The sequence below is a fragment of the Haemaphysalis longicornis genome, unplaced genomic scaffold (assembly GCF_048455015.1).
Source record: "Haemaphysalis longicornis isolate Haplotype H1 unplaced genomic scaffold, Haemaphysalis longicornis Haplotype H1 scaffold_10, whole genome shotgun sequence".
In the NCBI taxonomy this organism is placed as follows: Eukaryota; Metazoa; Arthropoda; class Arachnida; order Ixodida; family Ixodidae; genus Haemaphysalis; species Haemaphysalis longicornis.
Window position 1 is genome coordinate 25,770,005 of NW_027526204.1, and position 10,415 is coordinate 25,780,419.

Here is a 10,415-nt window from a genome sequence, read left to right on the forward strand (position 1 = left end):
CAGGGTGCATGTCTGGCCGATAGAATTGTTGCCTGCCAGGAAAAGGTTATATAAGTCCGAGCGGCGCTTCAGGTTCCTTGTGAAACCACCGTATCTGTATATTGTCAAGGGTAATTACCGCATTATTGAGGGGGAGGCGCGGGGGCGTCACTATGCAATGCTGTGAGATTTTGAGGTTGGGATGGGGACAGACGGGTGACAAGGGGCCGAAACTGCCTGACGTGGGTGCCGACGGGGGAGTTGCGCTCGCTATGAGTTCATTCGAAGTGTCACCGGATATGAATATTTCTGAGTGCGCCGCAGTGTCTCAGGATGCGGTACTGCTCCAAGTTACAGAGCACGCATGCAGTTCGTCAGGGCGGGGTCTGTGGGTCCATGGGAATGGGTCAACGGGAGTGCTAGGACCTTTTGAGTTGCACGCGTCGTGTTGACAAAGGACAGGAATTTTGTTATTGTTGGGCATAATTTGCGTATCAACCATACCGGAGAGAAGCTGCCCGAAAATGCACGGCCAGCGTTCAGAGTTAGTTTAGTTGGTCGGTTTCCACCTGTGCTTTAGTTTTTTATAGGGCCAGTCCGCTGCTACTTGAGCGGCACAGCGCCTTCTGGCAGCCACGACAGCATATTTTGTTCGTTCGGAGCTAGCGATGTCAGCCGCCGCCATCGACGGAGGTTTCACAGAACGGCGCTTTTACTAGCGAAAAATATGCCATTCTGCCTACTTTTATGTTTGCGGACGACTCAACAGTAACAGAAACAAGGCTGGAACACCTCTGAAGAATACATTTCTTGTTTTTATGCTGATGTTCTGAAGGAGACCGTAATATGAAATATAATATAATAACCTGAAATATGAAATCGAATGTTGAAGCCTCCAATTTCAACCGGGCGTGTAACACGTATTTTATTTTGGTGTCTGTTGTAGCTTATTCTTGGCGTCTTGTATTCACATTGCGATTCCCAATGCTACTGCTCCCAGGGTGCGCGCGTCCTTCCTGTCTTTTCGTTCATGTTTTGCTTTGCTTCTCTTTTCCACTGTTTCCTTCTTTTTATTTTCTTTTCTATTTTTTGTGTTCCCCAGGAGGCACGGCACACAACGACGGTCGCCTCTCTCTTCTTGTTTTCATGTTTTTACAAATTGCCACGCTCGGCCATATTTTCGTAGAATAAGCCCACGGGTCCACGCGTGCCGGCGACAGGCCGAGTGCTAACAGTTAACACGCCGTGCATTGACCTGGCGAGACACGACGCGACGCCGTGTACAGAGGGAGGCACATGAGGAGAAGGGAATGCATGAAACGGGCTCTCCCATTGGCTTTTGTGGGACCCCCTTAAGTCGCGGAAGCTGTTCGGGCTCAAAATACAGTAAAGGGCCCCGCTTGCATTCTTGACCTTGCCGCTGAAGACGGTCGGTAGTTAATCCTTGTTACCGGTGACGCGCATGTAACCTTACTGCTCGTGGCGGCATGTGCTTTGAAGTTTTCTCCTCTTGGAAGCACCGGATGTTTTTTGGCCTTTCGCCACCCATGAACTTGCCGCATTTCCTGTCATAAGCACCACTCGCAATCATGGAGTAAGTTCCTGCTCACCTCTCTCCCACCCTCTTTCTTTCGTTTTTTTTTGTTTGTTTGGTTTTTTTGCTTGCCTTTGCAGAATAGGCTCTGTATGGTGTGTGTGGTCGTTGTGTGTTTTTTTCTCATGTGGCTTGTGTTTCGGGGCGCCGCCCCCACCCTGAGTCCTTATGATTTTTTTTCTAATTCTTTCATTCCTGAGGAAGACCTGTCTCAGACGAAACGTTGGGAATAAAGTCTCCGAAGAGCATACTTTTGCTTTGTGTGCATATATATAAATACAAATATCAAAAAAAAATATATATATATATATTATACTTTATGTTTTGAGGGATTGCGTTAAGAGCACACGTTGAAGATGCAATCCTTATTGCAAATGCTATTCTACTACTCGAAGGTGCTTTATAGTGACTAATGACGTCATTGCCAATTTTGTATGCTAGAGGAATCAAGAAATGAAAGTCTAGAAAACATCCATCGTGATCGGAAGCGGGAATCGAACCGACGACCTCAGCATAATGCCTGCGGTGCGCTACCAACTGCGCTATCTCAGCGACAGATTTCCTCTCGACTTCAGCAGAGGCCTATATTTAAGGAGGTTGAGACACCCGTCAACACCGCCTCTTTCGTTATCCTAGGGGCGGCGCCACGTGAAACGTGGTCAAATGTCGGTGGAAGCCTATGGGCACGTTTCAATGACGTTTGCCTCGCCAGCAGCAGCGCCGTTTGCTTTATCCTGGTAGTTCGGGGGGTAATTTCTTGTAGGAACGATGCCGCGCATAATATGGGCTCGGTTCCTAGCATGCATAATACGGAAGTGGCGCCGCCCTGTTTTAGACACCAACCGTCGGGATTATCAGAAGTCACGCACCGGCCCCCACAGAAATAAGGAATCTAAGGTAACTTCCTCATAACAAGGCCCAGAAGAACAAACAGTAAATTGGCGTAGACGAAAATAATTTAGCTCTGGATATTGTATCCGACCAGTCAGATCGAAGATAATTCAAGTGACAGGGAGGAACCAATGGATTCATCACGGCAGCCTTTGTTTACGCCATGCCTCAATGTCAACCCCATAGATCGTTCGTATGGCATACTACAGGAAGTGGGTCATAACGGGTCGAGGAATCGCCACTACTTTACCGATGCCTTAATGTGGGCTAAAGACAACTTTAGTAGGAAAAGTGCTGCACTCACAGCGGCCTCTGTCCTGTGCAACGTGCTTATACGCTTCTCCTTTTCGAAATAAACTCAGTTGTGAGCAGCACCTGTCTCGCCAGCTACCGTCCTTTGTAATAATCCTGCCATTCAGTACGTACCAACTAGCCCAAAAGCATGTTTTATTTTGTAGCACTTCTTGGGTCAGTGTTCGCACGAGCAATGTATCATCATTATCATCGTGGTCGTCGTCGTCGTCGAAATTTATGTTCTCTTCAACGTCGTGGCTGTCAAATCACATGAGGGAAATGGGCGGACACGTCAGCTCACAAATGTTCATAATAGCTAAGAGAAAAACACAACACCAATAACAAGATTACATATATATCGGAAAGGGAAGGGCGTGGCAGCGTACATATATTCGGTAAAAGAGAAACAAAAACAGGACAGGAGAAAACACGAAATGTAAAACCTATAAGAAAAAATAAGACAACATGTAAAGCACAGCACAACAAGGAAAGCGTGATCCCAGCAGCCATTTGACCGTGTTCGGTAACAAGGACCTAAAATAAGACTAAAAACACGGAAACAATACAAGAACAGATGTACAAAATTCTTTGCATTTTCTGGGTGAGGCTCTTGATGGTTCCAGTTCGGTCTTCTTTTATGCTCGATTGTTTTAGGCTAGCGCAGTCACATGATAGGGCTTACAACGTCATAAACTCAGTTTTTGGGCTGCGAGTTTTTGCGGCAGAGATTGTGCGCCGAAGTTATGAGCGTTGCCTTTTAACACGTGTCAGTAATTATTGCTTGCATTGGGCTGCTTGTTATATATTATTGCTTGGTCGGCGTCCTGTGGTCAGCTTCTGCGGAGGGTTTACTGTTCAGGACGTGAAAATTTTCTTAGGGAGACAGTGTTCTTAAGCACCCTCGCAAATTTTTCTTAGCGTCCGCCGTTTAGGTGAGGCAGCAAACTTTAGGGGTAAGTTTTTGAACCTTTTAACGTTTTTGGGTTTATTTGTTTTACATGGTATATCAGGGTCGGGAAAAGACCTGAGCAGCAGAACTTTTCCTGTAAAACTTTTGGTCTTCATTCAAGCAGCCCTCTATCTTACGATCGGTCAAGTGAACGCCAGCACATATGAGTCTCCCGTTTCTGTGGTGCACGGACGAGCTGAAGGGCCGTAAAAAACTTACATTTTTATGCCCAAAATTAGAACCGCACAGTTAATAGAAAAAGAAATGAGTGCAATTTATGAAGTTAACACATCTTTTTTTATTCATTCACAGTAAAATATTTGCATCTGAAATGTTGATTTTTTTTCCTTCCAGGCGTCTGACTAAAACACGATGGTTTTTTCAGTGGTAAGATACTTGTTCAGACACTAGCACTTTGCAGGTAAAATTGTGCTTTTTTTGGTATGAAACATGTTTTACACTAGTTGAAATATTATCAAAATTTAAGCCCTGGACTTTACTACTTACCATGTATCCGTGCATTAATAAGGCTGTTTCTCCAAGTGGTATAAGTTCATGAAAATTTCCCACTGTTTTTCTAAACGTAAAGGACAATGCAAGACCGGGTAAAAAGTTTGATAGGACACATGATTGCCTCAGAAATTGCAGGCCCGCTTTGCCTTCGCGCAAAATGAACAGCCTTAAAAAATACCCGACGCTTATATCAAAGCTCTAGGGACAACGTGTTGGTGCGACCTAGTTAGCATTCTAAGATAAGATTCTCACGCGGTCGAATATTTAAACAAAGAAGGCAAATGACCGAGACATGCACTACGTGCAACTGAACTTTTATTTTAAAATCCACACATGTAAGCAACAGTGTGCACAAAAACCTAAAAAACGAGAAGATGCGTAGTGTACAGGCGCGCCCCGTTTCGCATTGCCTATGTCATTAGTGCACCCAGAAAGGCCGGTATTCCGCGGCAAACAATATGGAGACCATGCTGACGTTGCCCTCGCCCTCGCGATGTATTTGAGCTGCTTCCACAATCTCTGGTGTGGGATGATCGAGGTCACGAAACACACCAATGCATTGTTCAAACAGAGCCCAACAATTGCAGTCGTGGCCGTGACAGGTCACGATTACAACTGTTCGCAACTTTTTGAACAATGCATGAATATATGTCATCACCTTGATCAGCCCACAGAGGAGATGGTTAAAGCAGCTCAAATCCATCGCGAGCGTGAAGGCCACATCAGCTTGGTCTCCTATCATTGACCGCAAAAAAGCCGACCTTTCTGAGTGCGCACATGATGTAGGGATGCGGAACGGGTGCACCCCCGTACACTACGCATGTACAATGTTTTGGTTTTAATGCGATAGCTTGTGTTGGCTAATTTTTCAATTTCCCCGTGCCGGCTAGCCGTCCGCTATCAGCCGTGCTCATCACGTGTCCCTTAAAATGCGTCAGAGCTGCCAACCGGACGCTACGAATGAGGCAGGAAGAGGCGAGGGCTCACTTGAATCTGGAATACGCACAGGACCAACTGACTTGTGGAAACAAAAATAATGATAGTATCGCCGAGACCAAGGACAATCTACACGAAACAGCAGGGTCTGCGCCTGTGGAGTGCCTTCTCTACTACGTTTTGTGTTCGATAGAACTCTTGTAAACTGTCGCCAGCCGTGTCTGCAACTGACAGATTTCACACCAAAGCGGCTGTCCCATCGCAACTAAAGCCCGCACAAACAGTGCGTCAGTGTCTGAACGCCAGTGTCTTAATAACTACATTGTCTGAATGCCTGTGTCTAACATCGCTGTGTTAAAAACGAATGGAGGTCTAGAATATGAGCAGAAACGGAATAAAAGGGCTCCTAAAAAAACTAAAACCGACTTTACAGCGCCTAAATAAATTACACTTTTGTAAATTCACTTTTGAAATTTCCCACGTTTCAGTCACAACCTGAATGCGTGTGGGAAAAACAAAGGATAGCACCACGTGGCCAAAATAAAAAAAACACCTAAAATATTTCAGGATGTTGCCACTAAAAACACTCACGGAAGACTCCTCGGCATGGCCCTACTGAGGAGCGGCTGAGTCGTGCTCGCAACCGCCAAAATCGAGAAAATGTGTAACGAATTGTGCGACATTGTAAAACGGCTAAACAAGGGGTCAGTACGAGTGAAAGCGTAAACCATAAGACTTATGATTACGGTGCAGCCGGCAGTGCAACAAACTTACCCTCATAGAGCCAGTCACTCAGTGAAAACTTTATTACACACCAGTCAAAAAGAGAGCGTTAGGTGCTCCCTCCCCCCATCAGTCGGCCGGTATCCTTTGGCATTTTCTAGGCGGCTTCTAGGGCGAGACCGATGATCTTGCGCTGTGTTTCGGAGGTTCAGCTGAGGAGTAGTGCCTCCCAGGATGGTACGTTTCGGTTCGGTTTCTTGTACGAAGGACACGTCCACACCATGTGGACGAGGTCCGCTCGACCCTTCCTTTTTTACATCTTGAATCGACGACTTTGGGATGCCACTTACTATATAGGACTGGGGTCCGGAAAACACCCGTCTGCAAACGTCTCCAGTAAATCTCCTCTTTTCTACTTAGCTGCGGATCCGCAGGAGGTAGTATCTTCCTCTCCAGTCTATAATATTGCGTGATTTCATTGTAGTCACCCGGCCCTCCGTTTGCCGTCATTTGCGAAGGAGTTCCGGCATGCAAGGCTGATGCCAACGACTGGACATCAGCAGCGGCGGCGTTGGCGGCGATCGCCCGGAATGTAAGACTTCCGGCGGTCGCATGTGCTTTGTCATTTCCAGAGAGCCCCCGATGAGCTGGTGTCCACACTAACGTAACCTCTTCGGTTGTAAAGTTTTTTACGTTTGCGAGGATACTCCAAGCGGCACTGGAGATCCCCCGTCGGCCGAAATTTCTGATGGCCAATTTAGAGTCGCTCACTATCGTTCTACTTTCCGGCCACGTCATTGCCAAGGCAATGGCTACCTTCTCGCCCTCCGTGGCGTCCCTACTCAGTAACATGCAACACGACACTGGGATCCCGCTTTCAGTAACCACTACTGCTGCGTAAGCGGTTTTACTCAAAGAAAACCAAATAAACGCCTTCATCGGGGCTGATGTATGGCAGCGCTCAACCTATGAATTTTCACGGTCCCCGAAAAGGACCTCAAATTAGGTCCTACAAAACCTTTTAAAACTTAGGGAAGCCACTCTCCTAGTGAAAAGGAAGCGGCGGGTAAATAAAATAGAAACGGGTCAATGTATCTAAGAGAGCAGCCCCCCCTCCTTCCTCCGCCCACCTAACAGAGAAGATACTACACTTCATGATAGACATGTCACCATTCCAGCGACTACCCATGAAGCCCTTCCAAACCGAAAAAAGTTTTATGAAAACATACGCAAGAACAGGCGAGATGCCAGTATCCAATTCATTCAATTAAATCATCAAATTCATGCGCACGCAGTTTACACCGATGCCGTAAGGGGCGAAAGTACCGAGGTTTAAATAGTCGCAAGGGAGTACGCCGGCAAGCATCGAGACGGCATGAGCCTCCTCCACACACAGGAATAGAACCAGCGGAAATTGGACCCACCCTATCGACAATAAAACTAGTGATTCTATGAAATAAAAGCACAAACATCCTTGACACTGTCAGCACTGCATTTTAAACACCATCACAGACGGAATAGATAAGCGCTTCCAAAAGATTCTCCCATGTGTTTAAAACAGAGCAAGTTGAAACTACATGGACAACTATACGCGAGGGTCTGGAAGGGATTGAGGCTGCTGATCAAGGAGCACGCGAACTGACTTGCCGGCCTCCCTCCGACAACGACTACCACATCCCCCACCCCGAAAACCTGGAGAATCTGTCTTCTACCTGAACCTAGGATCACAATCTCTGGCGAGATAAAGAATCCCAAGCTTCGGGAGGAAAATAAACCAAGCTATATATTCACAAATCTATAACAGCGGACATGTCTCGTATCAAACACCCCCCGTAAGTGGGTACTGTGTGAATGCAAAAAAAGTCAGACCAATCCACCATATTAATGTGATTGGTAAGCAAAGCTGTAAACGGCATCCACAACGATTACCCACGAGGCGTCGCTTAAATTTCCTCACGTCGCTCTACAAAATCGTAATACCAGAGAGAAGTGAAATGCACTTAACCACACCCGTTGTTACTTCAAATAGATATTCTTGGTAAGTAATAAATCAATGCATGATGTATGAACGGTGGTTGGTGGGGTTGTATTGGTATAGCACATGAGTGGAAACTTTTTTTACAAAATACAGGAAGCCCAAACACGGTGTTAGACGACCTCAATTCTCCGTTTCTGCCGCCGTGGACGGAGGCGACGATATCGGCGGCATAGAAGGACGGAGGAGCAGGATGAGGAGGAAGATATAATTCTATTAAGATTTCGGCACGGCACAGAGTGCGGCCCAGGGGAGTGGTTCGTTCTCCACAGTGCGTGCCGGCTGTCCACCAGCTGAAGTTGTGTAGGCGGAGAGGGGCTGGGCAGCAGTATCTCCCATTGCTTTTCTTGGGTAGTTGACGGAAAAAGAGGACGGTGCTCAGGGCTAAAGTCATACACCCCGCGTATGTGGCGGAGTGTTCCTACTTCTGAGCAAATTTTACATTCAGCGTCGTAGCGATTCGGGCGCATTAAGGGAAGGCACGTCGGCTGTGAGAGGGAGCCGGATTATATGAGCCGTAGGTAGTTTGTTGTTCGCTGGAAAGGTCAGGGTAAGGCGAAGGTAGGGTCAGTCTCTAAAGGCGACAATGCTGGGTTATGTTCCTGAACGGGACGAGTGGGTGACTGTACTCGTGCAGCTCTATAGCCGAGGAAGGGGAACGGTTAAAGCGCAGGCTTGTTGGTGGGTTTGTTCGGTGCCCTCAATTGAAGCGAGAGCGCGTGTCCAGACGAGCTCAATGAAACCATTTGAAGATTGGTTTTCTAATACATGCAGTGCAGGACGGGACACCCAACCCGACTGGTAATTTTGGTAGGCTTTGGGAAGCGGTGACTACCGTCCGAACCCCTGTCGAGAGAGAGCCAAGGCGAAGGCTGCCTCTTCTGCTGCCGTCATGTCTTGGGTCTTGAGTGAGGCACACGCAAGGAGGTTAGTTCAGGAGGTAGCCACGATGATGGCGTACTGCTGCTCTCAATGTTGGGAGGTGTCGGTGCAGACGACTTTATGATCGCCATCGAGGATGGGGTCGAGCGCTTGAGCCCGTCCTTGTCGTCGACCCCCGTGGTGTGAGGGTTTCATATTTTTAGGCAAAGGGAAAATCTTTAGTTCTTGTCGCCAAGAGTCCGGGAGTACATCAAGCGGAGTTACAATCTGTGCTGGCCATTAGGAGTATTCGAATGTGTTCCTTGATGTGTCGTTTGGTGTGAGTGCGGACGACAAGGAGCTGTGATTTTTTGCGTGAACACTGGCGGCCACATGCTTTAGAACATTGGCGTACTAGAAGTGAGATGGCATTCGTTGGTGTGAACGTCATTTAATTTTTGTAATTTCGAGCACACCCGCATGGCGCGCGCAGTGCCGCTAGACGTGCCGTGGGTGGAGCGCACAGTGGCGCGAGAGGTCGCGTGACGCTATTACGTGGCATTCAGCGAGAATGCTGGGGGTAAACCCGTATATGCGCTGAGTCAGTACACCACCTGCCTTCCCCGTCTCCGATTTTGCTCGTAGCTAAATAGGTAAGACAACCGGCTCTCCTTTGGTACTCTATTAGTGCCAGGTTAGTTTCCTGGCGGCGCCTGGAAATTATTTTATTTGTTCGCGGGAGTTTCCTGTTAACACAAACGGTCGCGAAGGAACCCTTGGGGGTAGAGGTAGAAAGCTTTGCTTTAAAACATTGAACCTCTTCCGCGCAACTTAGTCATATCCAAAGGTATGCTCAGTGGCGAACAACTCAAACAATACATTTTCAACATTTGTGGAGAAGTGTGAGGCAGCGTTGGGTCAGCGTGAGCCGATGGAGAGGGCGGGGAACAAGCTGCTGATTCTGGTGTTCGTGAAGCTTTGACATCATGTACCCTCAACCATTTAGAACCCCAGCTTAAGCCACACAAGCATCTGTCTTTCCTCTGCCTGGCCGTTCTGCGCCATTGAAGCTAGTCTTGCCCTTTTGATTGAGCTTCGCTGTATGGGAAGGTTTACGGCAAAGCACCAAGTCCGTTCCAAAACGACCCCTGGGGGCCGAAGTACCGCTCTCGCTTCGTACATCTTGAGACCTGAACGGACATGTCACGGCAACTTTTAGATGCGGCTGCATCTCATTCACTCGCCTTGTCCCTCAATACGGCGTTGTCCGCACCTCCCCCTACACTATAAAAAAATATTAGTTAGCGGCGCGCGGTTTCGATCCCACGACCCTGTGGACGGAACGCGAGGAACATGATGCTCTTCCAACGGCGCCACAAAACCGAGACCGAATCAAATGCTACGAACGCGCCTTATATCCTTGACTCATTCCAACTACGTCAAGATGCTACTGATACAACGCAGGATGGGGCAATGATTAACACTTGCAATAAAATAAAAGAAGCTCCCACTTACAGCACCAATGATGGAGTAAAGGTCGTTGCGACAGCGAAGCCCCAAGCATACCACTTAGAGATAGTGACCAAGATTGGTCAATAGAACATAATAATAATCATAAAACATAATAATCATACGCGTTC